The sequence below is a fragment of the Oncorhynchus mykiss genome, chromosome 21 (assembly GCF_057628025.1).
Source record: "Oncorhynchus mykiss isolate SJ-2025 chromosome 21, ASM5762802v1, whole genome shotgun sequence".
Lineage (NCBI taxonomy): Eukaryota > Metazoa > Chordata > Actinopteri > Salmoniformes > Salmonidae > Oncorhynchus > Oncorhynchus mykiss.
Genome location: NC_143042.1, coordinates 14895349 through 14912254, shown reverse-complemented (window position 1 = coordinate 14912254; position 16906 = coordinate 14895349). Strand labels below are relative to the sequence as shown.

At 45.2% G+C, this 16906-nt stretch overlaps 1 long non-coding RNA gene across 1 annotated transcript; it reads right to left on the bottom strand.

The window, feature by feature from the left end:
• Positions 1-1359: 1359 nt before the first annotated feature.
• LOC149973004 (uncharacterized) lies at positions 1360-6116 on the bottom strand. The gene is made up of 3 exons (XR_016490201.1): positions 3632-6116; positions 3450-3533; positions 1360-3347 (listed from the first exon to the last, which is right to left on the bottom strand). It is a non-coding gene; the product is annotated as an uncharacterized LOC149973004 (long non-coding RNA).
• Between the last annotated feature and the right edge of the window lie 10790 nt (positions 6117-16906).

Below are 16906 nucleotides of genomic sequence, written 5' to 3'. Positions count from 1 at the left end.
AACCACCGGTGGAGATTAGAACACAAAGTTTACAGATGCTGTCAAATATTAATTACTGATAATATAATTATAATTTTCATCATGATGCCATGAAAGCAGATCAGGTGATGGATGCTCTAAGCCCCATTGATACCCGGCACTGACATGAGTCCTTTGTTCTGATCTTGTCTACATTCTGATTGTGCCCATATTTCCAGAAATGTGTCTGTTATCTGTCCACTGGGTCTGCATTATGACCACATTTTCTAGTCCCTTCCCTTCCTTTACGTAAATGATTTCACAGCTATTCTTTCAGAAATGTTATTCATTTATTTATTGTTGGACACATATTGATGTAATCAGCCAATGGTGCCACCTGTCAATGATTTTATAGGGCGGAAATAATGATGATATAAATAGTTTCTCTTCCCAGAGCTGTCTACACTTGTAAGATATCCAGACACAATGTGTGTCTGACTGCCAGAGGTGGACAGGATGACATGATCACAATCAGATCACAATGTGTGTCTGACTACCAGAGGTGGACAGGATGACATGATCACAATCAGATCACAATATGTCTTTTGATTTTCTACATCTGTCTCAAAAATGTGGGCACAAACAGAACGTGGACAAGATCAGGACAAAGGACCCAAGCTAGAACCAGGTATAAATGATCGTTTCACAATCATTAAGAATGGAGCAACCTGTACGTACTGAAACAGTAACCTGCTTATAGATAGAACACCTTGATCTGAATAGATGCAGCAGTCAAATAGTGAGGTAGTTGCTCACTGAAATAGGCTGAATCTGAAAAAAAGGTGTGTGTGAGTCTTACAGTAGTGACTATGTTAGAGACTGAACGGGAAGCAATACTTATTTTTAAAGCTTGCTTTACACTACTCACCCCACGGTACAAGTTCTTGCCTCTCCCATCTAGTAAGACTGTACTTCCAAGTTATAAAATGAAATATAACTCTTAAAAAAAAGTGTTGAATATATCTTATTTGACGTACATAGAACGTTGTGTTCAGACTCACCCAGCCACTGTAGTCCAACATGTTGAAGAATGAATGCCGAGTGTGTGTGTGTGTGTGTGTGTGTGTGTGTGTGTGTGTGTGTGTGTGTGTGTGTGTGTGTGTGTGTGTGTGTGTGTGTGTGTGTGTGTAAAGGGAATGTGTACATACGGTGATAAATGCCTTTACACAATTCCCACAATTAGTAACACAACACTATCCAGCTTACTTCACAGTAACCCACACAGGAACATCAGGGGAACGCTAGGGCAGTAGTCTGCACAGACAACTCCTACCTCGCACATGGCCAGAGGCAGATAAGGATATTTTGATTAACTGGGAAAGGAAATATGACACTAAATGTAATATTCCACAAAGCTTTAATTGTACAATCAAATCCAGAAATATTACAAAAATCTTTTCGAAGTCAGCAGTAATGCTTGCAGTCCATATTTAGACATGATTAAAAGAAAAACAACTTTACAATTCTGCTCTTGGTATTGCTAGTACACATTTTTTACAACAGTCTGCCTTTTATTGTAGAGTTGATGGCTGAGAACGCAACATTGCCTCATTCATCTCTTAATGGCCTTAATAAAAAGCAACCAACCAAACCCTTTAAACCAGAGAGGAAGAGGAAATGCGAAAGGTTTTACTCTGCCCAAAATCTGTCCACAAAAATAAGCCAACGAAGTGAGGAATTTTTGTATCAAATTTGGTCAACAAAAAATGGAATTGATAATTTGCTATGGGAGGCTTATTTGATCGAATAGAAGTTTCATGATGCTCAGAATGCAAGTTACTCAAAAACAACTTTATATCGGAGTTGTGCCAGTTGTCAGAGATGGATAGACTCATCATGGATATAACTCATTTTAGCATGGACATTGCCATTGAGGGCTTTCACCGTTTTACACTAATCAACTGGGTGGTGATTCCTATGAGTTGGGTTGCCTGGCTACCTAAACTCCTTGCTCCAGCCAAACGCTTACTCCACGCCCGCAGATGTTATTTTCTTCTCTGCAATGAGTCTGGATCTAAGTAACTCCTCGACAATTTCTAGAATGGAAATCCGTTTTAGACCATCTGATTGGTCCCAAAAAACGATGGGTTGGCCCAGAGCCAGAACACACGTGGGTAAAGCGGTGTTTGAACATTCGTTATTGGCTTTGATACTCCTCTTGCTTAGAGATGATCTAATCGCTGAGGACTTGTTTTGTAAAACACCCCTCATTGTGACATCACCGCAAACAACTTCAATGATGGCAGTCTCAGACTGAAGTATGTAGCAAATGATAGAGCAATGGAACAATTTAGTTTGAGTCATCAGGCAATGAGTTTAAACTTTAAAATGGAGATAGCTTCAATGGCGCTGCACATGCTGGTACAGACATTATGATTGCGCCGATACAAAGATGAGTCCTCTATCTATCTCTATGGCCTGTTGTTCACACATGTATCTACCCTCTCATTGGCTAGAAAGGTCTCACCTGATCTCGCCACCTTCCGCCTGCCTTCCATCTTTGAGGACATGTATTTCCATTGTTAGAGCAGTCACTCTAATATCTTGTCAATATAATAGACAGTCATTATTTACACACACTTCAACTCTTCCTGTATGATATCACTTCCTGTGCAGTGGATGGGTCTAGGAGAAAAAGGATTTGAGAGGTAGTACCACTCGTTTCTCTTGTTAACTAAGTAGGCCACAAATAAAACAGAAGTGTCTCTCCTTCCGTCTTCCAGGTTCAGCCGAGGTCCTCTGATGTCCCTTCCGCCCCATGGGAGTGCTCATCTCGGGAGGGAGGAAACTGAGTGTTTATAACGCAGATCAACTGTGACTGCGCGGATGAGCAGGACTTCTGTATTTATGCATTTGTTCTTCCGAAAGCCCTCGACACAAACAATAGTCCTGTTGTCAAAATGTGCCCAAGGAAAATGACATGCCTAACTCCTGTTGTACTTCATCCCTGTTGACATTATTTACACTTGTAAAAGAGAAGTGCCTTGACATAGCAGAGCGTTTACAATAATCTAAATATATACATCTAAAAGAGTTTATTATTCATTGATATAATTAAGACACTTTACGATTGTTAAAGAGAGATATCAATGATTGGCTGCCTCAAATCACCCTCTTAGTCCACTCCAACGTTACACTCAGTTGGCTAAGTGTAGCTTCCCCTGAGTTTGAGCTGTAGTCTGGGGAAAATCCATCGTCAGTGTCCCCTGATTTGACCGTGGTCCCTTATGGAAAGTAACTTATACTGGTTGATCCTCCGTTCACAGAGAACACAGATACAGGGTCAGCTCTTCTGCGTTTCTGTGTTAATTGGAGAGTCCATGGATTGCCTATGGATGAGAGACTTGGATGAATAAGGGACAAAATTATGGCTGTCAAACATTCTGATGCGATTGACAATAAAAGAGAATGGAGTGATGAATAGTTCTCACTCTATGCTAGTTGTCATAGGTCTCAATCAGGTCCTCTTCCTCAGTGAAAGGTGGTGGCTCCTTGCAGTCCTGCCTTAGAGAAAGCTTGCAAAGACAAGATAGCAAGGTAAATACAGTTTTAGTCAGTTGTTTGAGCATCAATTAAAATCAGAGAATAAACCACAGATTTCCTGGTCCCTCACCCCCTCAACCATGGCATCCTGCATGCTCCCATTGGCTGTCTCCAGTTTGATGAAGAGGATGGCATCGTGGACAGAGAGAAAGAGGAGATCTCGTATGACCTCCAAGTCGAAGAAGGCCAATGCTTCCATTTTCCATACAATTTCATCTGGAGTGTTAGATGCCAGTTAGAGAGACCAATAACAACAGCAAAGAACCCAATGCAGAAGGCAGGGGCTGTCCAGTGCTGAAACAGACTGGCACAGACACCACCAGTTATCAGAATGTAAACCTCCAAGCAGGCCAACAAAACACAACCATTATTATGACATGGACATTTTGATAGTACAATCTGCTTTTAGTTCATTCTAATCCACTTGGCAGAATTGAACAAACATTTTACAGCAGAATATTTTGTAAGAAAGTAATAGCACTGTCCCAATAACACTGCTTACTATGCTCAAGACTTTAAATAGTGACATATACTGTATTTTTTCATCCCAAACCGTACCATCACAGCCTGCGATGTAGACATTGACTCCAATGCGTAGGAACTCGTCAATGACTTGTAGAGGACAGAGGGGGATAGATTAGTGTGACACCATGCCATTTATCTCACAGGGTTAAGCTCTGATATCACTAAACACACAAACCCTCTAAACACACAAGCACATTCCTGTGCCCTGAGATTGCTACAGTAAACAAAACAGCCACAAGGCATTATTTTAAGTACACTGCTCAAAAAAATAAAGGGAACACTAACATAACACATCCTAGATCTGAATGAATGAAATATTCTTATGAAATACTTTTTTCTTTACATAGTTGAATGTGCTGACAACAAAATCACACAAAAATTATCAATGGAAATCAAATTTATCAACCCATGGAGGCCTGGATTTGGAGTCATACTCAAAATTAAAGTGGAAAACCACACTACAGGCTGATCCACTTTTGATGTAATGTCCTTAAAACAAGTCACAATGAGGCTCAGTAGTGTGTGTGGCCTCCACGTGCCTGTATGACCTCCCTACAATGCCTGGGCATGCTCTTGATGAGGTGGCAGATGGTCTCCTGAGGGATCTCCTCCCAGACCTGGACTAAAGCATCCGCCAACTCCTGGACAGTCTGTGGTGGATGGAGCGAGACATGATGTCCCAGATGTGCTCAATTGGATTCAGGTCTGGGGAACGGGCGGGCCAGTCCATAGCATCAATGCCTTCCTCTTGCAGGAACTGCTGACACACTCCAGCCACATGAGGTCTAGCATTGTCTTGCATTAGGAGGAACCCAGGGCCAACCGCACTAGTATATGGTCTCACAAGGGGTCTGAGGATCTCATCTCGGTACCTAATGGCAGTCAGGCTACCTCTGGCGAGCACATGGAGCGCTGTGCAGCCCCCCAAAGAAATGCCACCCCACACCATGACTGACCCACCGCCAAACCGGTCATGCTGGAGGATGTTGCAGGCAGCAGAACATTCTCCACGGCGTCTCCAGACTCTGTCACATGTGCTCAGTGTGAACCTGCTTTCATCTGTGAAGAGCACAGGGCGCCAGTGGTGCCAATCTTGGTGTTCTCTGGCAAATGCCAAACGTCCTGCACGGTGTTGGGCTGTAAGCACAACCCCCACCTGTGGACGTCGGGCCCTCATACCACCCTCATGGAGTCTGTTTCTGACCATTTGAGCAGACACATGCACATTTGTGGCCTGCTGGAGGTCATTTTGCAGGGCTCTGGCAGTGCTCCTCCTGCTCCTCCTTCCACAAAGGCGGAGGTAGCGGTCCTGCTGCTGGGTTGTTGCCCTCCTACGGCCTCCTCCACGTCTCCTGATGTACTGGCCTGTCTCCTGGTAGCGCCTCCATGCTCTGGACACTACGCTGACAGACACAGCAAACCTTCTTGCCACAGCTCGCATTGATGTGCCATCCTGGATGAGCTGCACTACCTGAGCCACTTGTGTGGGTTGTAGACTCCGTCTCATGCTACCACTAGAGTGAAAGCACCGCCAGCATTCAAAAGTGACCAAAACATTAGCCAGGAAGCATAGGAACTGAGAAGTGGTCTGTGGTAACCACCTGCAGAACCATTCCTTTATTGGGGTTGTCTTGCTAATTGCCTATAATTTCCACCTGTTGTCTATTCCATTTGCACAACAGCATGTGAAATGTATTGTCAATCAGTGTTGCTTCCTAAGTGGACAGTTTGATTTCACAGAAGTGTGATTGACTTGGAGTTACATTGTGTTGTTTAAGTGTTCCCTTTATTTTTTTGAGCAGTGTAGTATTCTGAGGCTGTTGAACCGGGGAGGACCACCCTCCTCAGTGAATTTCATAAAAATGTTAGCATTTTTACATAAAACTACACTAAATATATTCACATGTCACCAAATAATTGATTAAAACACACTGTTTTGCACACTGATGTCCACAAGCGAAGGGAAAAGGTGAGAGAAAGAGAGCGTGTAGATGCGAAAAGGAATTATACAACTGGCAAAATGATCATGCTGTTTGTATGTGACTGCTATGAAAGTGAACTGTTTTTGCGTGTGATCAGGGCTGTATTCATTCCACCCATTCTGTTGAAAAAAACGTGTCGTAAACGGAAGCAAACGTAACGAAAGAGGGATAAACATACCTACATTTGTCCAAAAGAATATCTAATTTGCAACTGTTTGACTAATGATTACACCCTAAATCAGCTAGATGCATGCAAGATTGTGCGATGCAGTATTGAATGTGTCATTGTCTGTCACCTTGATTATTCTCATTTTTCTCTCGATCGGTGTTGTAAACTGTCCTGATGGGTATAGGTAAACGTTTTGTATCATGTAGTAGCCTAAACCTATCGCTGTTACATTGAGCTGGGTGAATGGAATATGAATGACAATCATCCAATATGCTGTGATAGTAATAAGGCCATGTTCATAAAAAAAAAAATCATCCTCCCTCATCTTAAACGTCATCGACCTCCATTGAACCATACAGAGGGTATTTGTTCCTTTAGTTGTGTCATTTGTGCATTGTCATGAGCTGGGGCACTGTGTATAAGCTGTGACATGATGCCTCGTCATACAGTAGATCACTAGTTCAAATTATGTCAGAAAGATGACTCACTATAACACTGTAGTAAGGGATCTTTTGTCTTTGAATGAACTGTAGTCTGTTAAATCTATTCTATAGAATATCATATGGATGGTACCAGTAGTAGAGTCCGCCCCACCTGTCTGAGGGACTTGACGGCCACCACGTCTAGGAAGGACACGGCTGAATAGTCCAACCAGGCTTTGGAGCTGGACCTTAGGTACCGACACCCTGACTGGCAGCTCCATGGCCCAATCCACATGGACCTCCACCTGCCCGGGCTCCCGCCCACTGTCCCGCTCGCTCTCGAAACCCTTGTTGTCGACACCCAGGGAAACCTCGGATACCACCTCCCCGGTCTGGGGGAACGGAGGTTCAACCAATCAAGTCAAATGTAGCTCCACAACCAATCATAAAATCCTAACTGGTTACCAGGTACTGGAGCTCACATTACAGAGCAAAACTAAATGAGTGTAAAGGATTGAAAGGAGACTGAAGATGGAAATTCCCTGTTTCAAAAGATTCTGAGCCGAACAGATGAATGTTATCAATAAATCAGACTGTATCGTACCTCTGTCGCCCTCAGTTTCCCTTTCTTTATGAGTTTTTGAATCTTCTTGAGGGCCTTATTCCTCTTCTTGAACACTCTGACAGAGTCAAACCCCACCTGCATGTCAAAGGTCAAACGCACAACAAACTTTCATCTTGCCTGCTTGTAGAATGATAAGGCCTATCCCCAATCTATACAATGCCAAGGGGAAATACAACGAGTTCAATCACCGTGGCTCTCAATCGCTCTTTGAAGTAGTCAATGTTGGCAAAGTAGATGGGAGCCTTGCACTTAAAAATCTTCATTCCGGGAACTTCTGTAATCTGAGGAAGGCCTAATTATTGCATTTACTTCTGGCATCCATTTCTGGTATATATTAATTAGAGTTCAAACATGTCAGATGTCTTACATTCTTGTAGTCTTTCATGCTCCTGTATATGTTTGTGCCGGGTATGTTTCCAAGTGTAGAGCATGCAGGACTATTTTTTATATAAATAACATATATTTTTCTTAATGCCATCCTAATCATTTCTATTTTGTAGACAGACAATATAAATAATGACCGTTTAAACTAGGACACATCAAGCATATGAATCCTATAATGTCTTTGCAGTTATTTTGAATGCTCATTTGCTTTACGTTATACATCAGTGGGTTTGGGAAAGTCGATATTTCTAATGACACGAGCTGAAGACTTCAAAGCCATCCTAATAGCCTTTGATTACAGAAGAGGCCTGCTCAGTGTTACTCAGTCTTGCCGACTGACGTTTATAGACTCTTATCCACGCAGCGGTGAAGAGCATGTGGTCAAACACGCAAGCCAGGGAAATCTTTTGATCTTCTGATTCAGGGTTAATGGATTTACAATACAGGGTAGATACTGTAGTGTACATAACAATATCTACATCAAAATATGACATCTAATCTAGGCCTTCCCAGAACGCATCTAGTAATGTATGTGATTGGTACTATGTAGTGTGTTACGTGCTATAGGTGTTATGTGTCACTCACAACTGTGTCCTGACCAACACAGTTCCCATCTCAAACAGCAGGCCAGCCAGCAGTCCCACGTCCAGTCCCGACACCACAGAAGCCAGGCAGGTCGCCAAGTTTCAGTTTTAACTTATGATGAGATCCAGCAGAGAAAGTCCTAGTTCAATTGTTACATTGAAGTGAAATACAGTGGATTGGGTGACATCAACACACTGCGGTATCTTTACTGCCAGTGATTACATAAAGTTATTCCATGTACACCAAGTTGATCATGCTTTTATGTCATCTACAGTACTTCAGGGGATTGAATGTGGACGGCGCTCTACAGTGTTACTCACACAGTCTGCGCTGTTCTGTCTCCACAGTGTGGGCACCTCTGTCACCTGCATGAACATTCCCTTCAGGTTGGCGATGACAATGGCTGCCAGCACTGACTGTGGGACCAATACAGAGCTGTATCAGTTGTGTTAGTCTACACCAATCCCATTTCACACTCTGCATGATCCCTTTCCTAACCTTCTGCAGGGGTTCCAAGAGGTGCCCCAGAGCCAGGATCACAATCATTACCATCACAGCTGATATTATACCAGCCATCTGTAGGAGTAGTACACACGTTTGTAACGGCACCAGTGATTGTGTGTGTGTGTGTGTTTTTCTTGCCTATAAGTACTGTATAGTGTACGTGACTCTTGCCGCCGGTGCTCTCCTGTACAGCGGTGCGGGACAGTGCAGTGCTTGCCACAAAGCTGGAGAAGCAGCCACAGAACACATTGCTGAACCCGAACGCTATCAGCTCCTAGGAAACTGAGGGAGAGAGCCTGGTCAATCTACTGCAAATGACACATGGAGCATCACACACACGTTACAGCTGAGAAACCAGTGTCAATCTGCAAATGTTTACGACGATTCTCGTTGGTGGAAGGAGAGGAGGACCAAAATGCAGCGTGGTAAGTATTCGTCATATTTTAATTGAAAAACTGTTGACATGCGGGAGACTCCGGCAGCACCGTAGTGAAGGGAGACTCCGGCAGCGCCGTAGTGAAGGGAGACTCTGGCAGCGCCGTAGTGAAGGGAGACTCCGGCAGCGCCGTAGTGAAGGGAGACTCCGGCAGCACCGTAGTGAAGGGAGACTCCGGCAGCACCGTAGTGAAGGGAGACTCCGGCAGCGCCGTAGTGAAGGGAGACTCCGGCAGCACCGTAGTGAAGGGAGACTCCGGCAGCACCGTAGTGAAGGGAGACTCCGGCAGCGCCGTAGTGAAGGGAGACTCCGGCAGCGCCGTAGTGAAGGGAGACTCCGGCAGCGCCGTAGTGAAGGGAGACTCCGGCAGCACCGTAGTGAAGGGAGACTCCGGCAGCACCGTAGTGAAGGGAGACTCCGGCAGCACCGTAGTGAAGGGCGACTCCGGCAGCACCGTAGTGAAGGGAGACTCCGGCAGCACCGTAGTGAAGGGAGACTCCGGCAGCACCGTAGTGAAGGGAGACTCCGGCAGCACCGTAGTGAAGGGCGACTCCGGCAGCACCGTAGTGAAGGGCGACTCCGGCAGCACCGTAGTGAAGGGCGACTCCGGCAGCACCGTAGTGAAGGGAGACTCCGGCAGCACCGTAGTGAAGGGCGACTCCGGCAGCACCGTAGTGAAGGGCGACTCCGGCAGCACCGTAGTGAAGGGCGACTCCGGCAGCACCGTAGTGAAGGGCGACTCCGGCAGCACCGTAGTGAAGGGCGACTCTGGCAACTCAGGACAGACGGGCGGCTCTGGCAGCTCAGGACAGATGAGTGAACCTGGAGGGAGGAGACGGAGAGACAGCCTGGTGCGTGGGGCTGCCACAGGACCCACCAGGCTGGGGAGACTGTAGGCCTGGTGTGTGGAGGAGGCACCAGATGGACCGGGCTGTGGGGGAGCACTGGAGCTCTGGTGCGCAGCCTTGGAACCACTCCTCCAGGCTGGATGACCACTTTAGCTCGGACCCTCCAGAGTGCAGGCACAGGTTGAACCGGGCTGTGGGGGAGCACTGGAGATCTGGTGCATACCACTCACACCTCTCCCTTAGGCTCAATGCCCACATTCGCCCAGTACGGGCGGAGCGCAGGCATAGGACGCACTGCACCCTCCCAGCTCCCCGGAGACACAGCACGCAGAGCCGGCGCAGGATACCTTGGGCCGAAACGGCGTACCGGAGACCAGACACGCTGATCTGGCACAACACGCCCTGGCTGGATGCCCACACTCGCATGGCACTTGCGGGGGGCTGGCCTATAGCGCCTTGGGCTATGAGCGCATACTGGTGACACCGTGCGCTTGACCGCATAACACGGTGCCTGACCAGTACTGCGCTTCCTCTGGTAAGCACGAGGAGTGGGCTCAGGTCTCCAACCTGACCCTCTACACTCCCCGTGTGCCCCCTCCCAATTTTGAGGGGGCTGCCTCTCGTGCCTGTCGCGCTGCCATGCTACACCCTCATATCGCCGCCGCTCAGCTCTCGCTGCCTCCAGTTCTTCCTTGGGGTGGCGATATTCCCCAGCCTGTGCCCAGGGTCCCTTACCATCTAAAATCTCCTCCCATGCCCATGAGTCCAGAGAACGCTGCTGCTCGATACCACGCTGCTTGGTCCTTGGTTGGTGGGTGTTTCTATAACGATTCTTGTTGGTGGAAGGAGAAAAAAAACTGAACACTACACAAAATAACAACGAAGCGAAAACGAAACAGTTCTGCCAGGTGAACAGACACTAAACAGAAATGAAACACCCACAACCAAAATGGGGAAAACAGGCTGCCTAAGTATGATTCTCAATCAGAGACAACGAACGACACCTGCCTCTGATTGAGAACCATACTAGGCCAAACACATAGAAATATAACAACATAGAAAAAAAGAACCTAGACTATCCACCCCAACTCACGCCCTGACCAACCTAACACAAAGACATAAAAAAGGAACAGAACGTCAGAAGGTCTGAACGTGACAATGTTGTTCTTGAACATACTGGGCCTGATTCAGAAAACATATGCGTTGGTGCTAATTTGCAATATACAAATCCAGATTTGGTAGGGAGTGTTGAGTTACTGTAAACCCATTGAATGAAGCATTTAAGTGATACTTACTATGAAAACCAACACAGTGTTTTAGTGGTGTCCTGACTATGTGTGTGTCTGTGTGGAGTGACTCCAAAAAATAGATTTTGGCCACACTGCTCACATTGTTTCAGAGAGACATTAGGAAGGTCATATTAAACTCTTGGTTATTGACACTCTCACATCACAGGTCGACTCCCACAGCGTGAGAGAAATTCTGCTTAGGGAAAGAACATGATTGGCAGGAAGTTTGGAATGTAACACACACACACACACACACACACACACACACACGCACACACACACACACACACACACACACACACACACACACACACACACACACACACACACACACACACACACACACACGCCTGATTGCCATCGATGGTGTAGTCGTGTTTTGCAGCATATACCTTGGCCACAGAGACAGCCACTGCATAGCCCACTACCGCTGTAGAGAAACTAGAGCCCAGAATGTTCCACAGCAGCTCTATGTTGGCTGGCTGACCTGGAGCAAACCTGTGGAAAGTTACACAAGTTACATTGGGATTTTTTTTTTTTTTACAGTTTTGATATTGTGTTCGATTTAGGAAGTGTACAGTACTCAATTTAACTGAATTGAACTCACATTGTTATTTAAATAGTCTTTGTTGAAACCATTTGTTAATACTCTGACGGTAACACTACAAGCCAAGGCAGTCTAGTTTGGACAGCGCCTGCTGAATGACTTTAACGAGGAGGACCATACGATTCTAAGTCTGTCAATAAAAAACTCCAGAACATCCTCTGCTTTGGGGACAGGAAACAGGAAGTACCACAGGAAGGGCTCTCACCCCCTGGGGATGCTGTGCACAATGCTGGCGCTGTAGCGCGACTCCAGCGCCGTGGCGTAGGAGATTCCAGCGGCAACCACGGTCTGGGAGAGAGGGGGGTGGATTGGGGTGGAGATAGAGACAGTTGGACACAGGAGAGGTGAGAGATGAGTTACTGTTATACTTAAACATGTATCACACATGTAACACATGTGGGACACAGTAGATCCATATACAGTCATTTCATCTTTAGGTTATAGTTATTTTATCACTTAGGATGATGTAACTTGGTGGAGAAGTTCTAAAAACACCCCATTAATAGTAGCCCATAATATCCTCAGAATTCTCTGTTTGGATATTCTGCATTTCACAGAATCTCAAACACCGATCGTTATCATTTCAAAACAGTAAAATATGGACCGTGAGCCATGCCATTTCCTACCACAATCACTTTGATGGGGATAGGGACAGGAATCTTGTGCCGGAATTTGGTGTTGACCTCTTTTACGGCCATGACGATGACAATGGTGAGCAGCCCGGCCACCAGGTCAGCTCTGTTGGTCTGTCTGATGTTGGTAAACACGTCGATGAGCGTCTAAACAGAATAATTGGTCATATGTGGTGATCTTTATGTCTGACTCTATCCCTGAGATGTGCATTTAGTTTAATGCAAAGTAGGCCTTCCAATGAACCTAGTTGGATAGAATGACCGCTACATAGAAAGTTGTTATTTTGTCAATAACCACGTGTTATTTAATGGAAAGAAAATTCTAGGCTGTTTTTTTCGGAATGAATTCTCCGACACTAACAGCCTATCAAAAGAGATCTAGACAGATGTCCTTCTACAGTGTGTATTAGAGTACGAGACCCTCACGCAGAGGATGGAGAAGCAGCCGCTGTGGTTGTTAGTGGGGACGTAGAGGACTATCTTCAGCTGGGAGATGAGGACGTGGAAGGCAGCGGCCGTGGTGAAGCCGCCCACCAGGGGGTCTGAAAGGTAACGGACCAGGAAGCCCACTTGGAGCAGCCCCATTACCACCTGTATGGGGAGGAACACCTGGTCACCATGGAGATACAGTATACCACATGACTCTGGATCCAAGTTAAAGGCTATCAGGGCCCAGAGTTGGTCCTCAAGACCTTATATTAATATGAACAGAATGATATCAGATCATTGTGGGACATCAATGTCTTCCTCTTTGCACTGAATCTTTAACTCAATAGTTACCTGGAACAGCCCGACCAGCACAGTCATGGACGACGCCACCATGATCCTCTGGGCCTCCATGGCCTCCACGTCCACCACAATCCTATCAGCCTTTGTTCCATTCACACCGGTGCCATTCCCAGGAAGCAGGAAGTGGTCATCGGGGGCGAGGGTCAACACGACGGAGCCTACCATTAGACAGGTGACAGGGAAGAGACCTGAGGGGTGGAGAACAGGCAAGGGAGACACCTGATAAGTGCACACGCAATTGATGCCAACTTTGTAAATGCATTGTTACATATATGACTTGATAAGTCTCTGCCTCATTCATTAAACGTCCAATCACAGGAGTTCATTAGTCATTGGTCAATAGTCAGTCCAAGTGTCAGTCAGGTGAAGGGCCCTACCTACAGAGATGTGTCTGGAGGTGCCCAGCAGGAAGTAGGTGAGGATGGGGAAGAAGGCAGAGTAGAGTCCATAGACTGGAGCCACGGACACAAGCAGGGCATATGCCAGGCCTGTGAGACACAAGGAAATATACCCCAGGACATGAGCAGTGTTAGTGTTCTCTCGTCTGTATGAGAATTGACGAGGGGCAACTGCAGCCTGACATGTTTACTCTGTCAAGATGGATGACTTTCAGCTTCAACAGCATGTTACTTCAAAGAGCACTAAACCAAACTGTCTAAGCATGAAATGGTTCAAAGCAGCTTGCCATGGGTGATTACAGTAGTGAGGAAAGGAACGCCATTTGGTCACACTGGATAATCATGAAGTTTCTATTTGTGGAATCTACACTTCGACTACAGTCGGTTTAGAGAAACTGGGACACACCTTGTAAACTGCACACCAGACCAGTGCTAACACAAAGAGAGGACATCACCGGGAAGCCACTCTCTTATTGGGTATCTGGAGAACCAGTCAATGACAGGAAAGACTTCTTTCACAACCTTCAGGGCCTGCCTACCTGAGCAGCTGCATTGGAAAAAACACATAAGTAATGTCAAACATTATTACAGACAGGCAGGCAGGCAGGCAGGCAGGCAGACCAAACATACAAAATGTTGCCTGTCTTCCTGTCAGTAAGACTATTAAAACCTTGTCCAAACTGACCCACAGGTGCGGCTGAGTCTCTCCCTCAGGGTCCTCTCCTCCCGGGCCTGCCTCTTGTTGTCCTCCTCAAACGTGGGGTTGGAGTAGATGGGTCTGGACACGGTACAGGTTCTCTGGGAGAGGGCATCCATACCGCTCCGACTGCTGAGGAGACAGACATGATGGAGATATTTACATGGAACACAACCAGTGCCTTCCCTTATGAAGTGTAAACATCTTGAGTTAGAAAGAGTTTCTGAAGATTTGCATGAAAGAGGAATACAATGGAATAAAGCTGGTCTTTAATTTTTTTTTTAACAATCTTCATTAGGAGCTGTCATTTTATTGTGAGTAACTGCAGTTTCATCAGAATTTTTTCTTCAGTTTTATCCTCCGTTATGTGAGTGATCTTACGGTCCCATTCAATCAAACCTGGCACTTCCATGGTATTGAGAAAGCCCGTTTGAATGTATATGCTGTTCTCGCTTTTATTTCTCTCTGCTTATCACCATACATTTTTGGGGAATGGCACACATAGTCAGCCAGTGAAACGTTTGCTTTATCTTATCAAGTGTGAATTATAATGACACAATTGTTTAGTAACAATTAAACAAAGTAGGGACCTGATATAGCGACTGCAGCAAAAACAGTTGTCAAATCTAGCTTGGGGGCCTCCTCCATGTTTTTATCTAAGAGGCCCTTTGATTTGTATCTTTCCAAAACAGTCAATAGAATATAATTAATTACATGATGTCTGAGGTCTGAGCTTATCGCCACTAGTACTCTAAGGTCAAAGGTCAGTGACCTCAGCAAATACACAAACAGGACAGTTCTATCGTTTAGGCACAGTCACGTTAGGCTATAGTATCCATGATCCAAAATTAGCACATCTTGTCATGTTATTCAGGTTCTTTGAGAGGAAAACTCCTTCATACATGGTGTTTTTGATTGCGCCAGAGTGTTACAATGGGACAGCTAGACAAAGTTTTGGTCATAAGATCTCTCTCTGTGTTTTTGACCCAGTTGTACTGCGTGTTTCAGCATCGCACCATAGCCAAGAGCATCCTTAGCTTGGTGTCACCCCAAAGCTGTCACTAAGGAACAGGGTTACCAATGACATAGCTGTGGCAGGCTAAGAATACATCCAAAACACCAGAGTCAAATCTGGGGAAAGCTAACCCCAGATTATGAAATATATTTTTTAAAGCGCATGTTAGTCTGCAAGTGAATAAGATACACTTCTATGACATAGGAAAACACCGGATGGCCGGGTAGGGGTGGGTCTGATATTCTACACCTAATTTGACACCAGAGGCTCGAGTGAAAGATGGAGTTTGTGTTCAACAAATAACAAACTCTCTCTTTCATTAACTGTACATTTACGAGTCAGTAGATCAGAACCAGAGTTCGGGGCTTGTCCCCCAATCAACACCATTGTAAGTCACTTCGAATAAAAGCATCAGCTAAATGGCATATGTTATTGTCATTGTTATATAAAGGCCACCAACACAGGGCTTTCAAAAGGTGCACTACAGACCAACTTAGATATCCCTCTTTGATACCCTCTATTTTAATTCAGTGTTTTATTTTAGGATATTTTTAATTATATTACTTTCATTATTTTCTGATAATGTCTGAATAACTGTGTTCACAATTTGACCATGATGTCTGTCCAGTTCATTTTGCTGTTGGATGAACACACAGTTGCATAAATATTTACAAATCCACAGGTCACAAATTAAAACATTTAAAAAAATCATTCTATTTCTACAAAAGTATTGTGTCATAATCACTTACCTGATCTCCTTGTGTGAGAGACTCGCTAAATCATTCCCAACCCCCCCAGCTTGTCGGTCTCTGACTCCTCCTTGCAGACCACCAAGCATTGGAAGGTCTATGATACTCATATTCAAACAGCATGTTTCTAGCCAAAAGGCATACACAGGGGTAGTTGTAATTATACTGCAACATGCTATATAGTATGCTCGTATTGTAGCATGTACAGGATAGTACTGCTGTCAAATTTTTCTGTTTGATCAACTGACCTCTGATCATTAACTCCCTCTGGTGGAGATTTAAAATAATGGTAAAACAAATTCAGACGGAAAATAACTACACTGATTCGTCTGGCTGGGGCCCCCATTATTCAACACCCTGGATGTTCTGAACAGTTTTGTGACATTTTTGATAATTTATATTTAAAAAAAAACTGAAACATCACATTTACATAAGTATTCAGACCCTTTACTCAGTACTTTGTTGATGCACTTTTGGAAGCGATTACATCTTCAATTTTCTCCCATTCTTCTCTGCAGATCCTTGCAAGCTCTGACAGGTTGGATGGGGAGTGTCGCTGGACAGCTATTTTCAGGTCTCTCCAAGGATGTTTGATCTGGTTCAAGTCCAGGCTCTGGCTGGGCTACTCAAGGACATTCAGAGACTTGTCCCGAGGCCACTCCTGCGTTGTCTTGGCTGTGTGCTTAGGG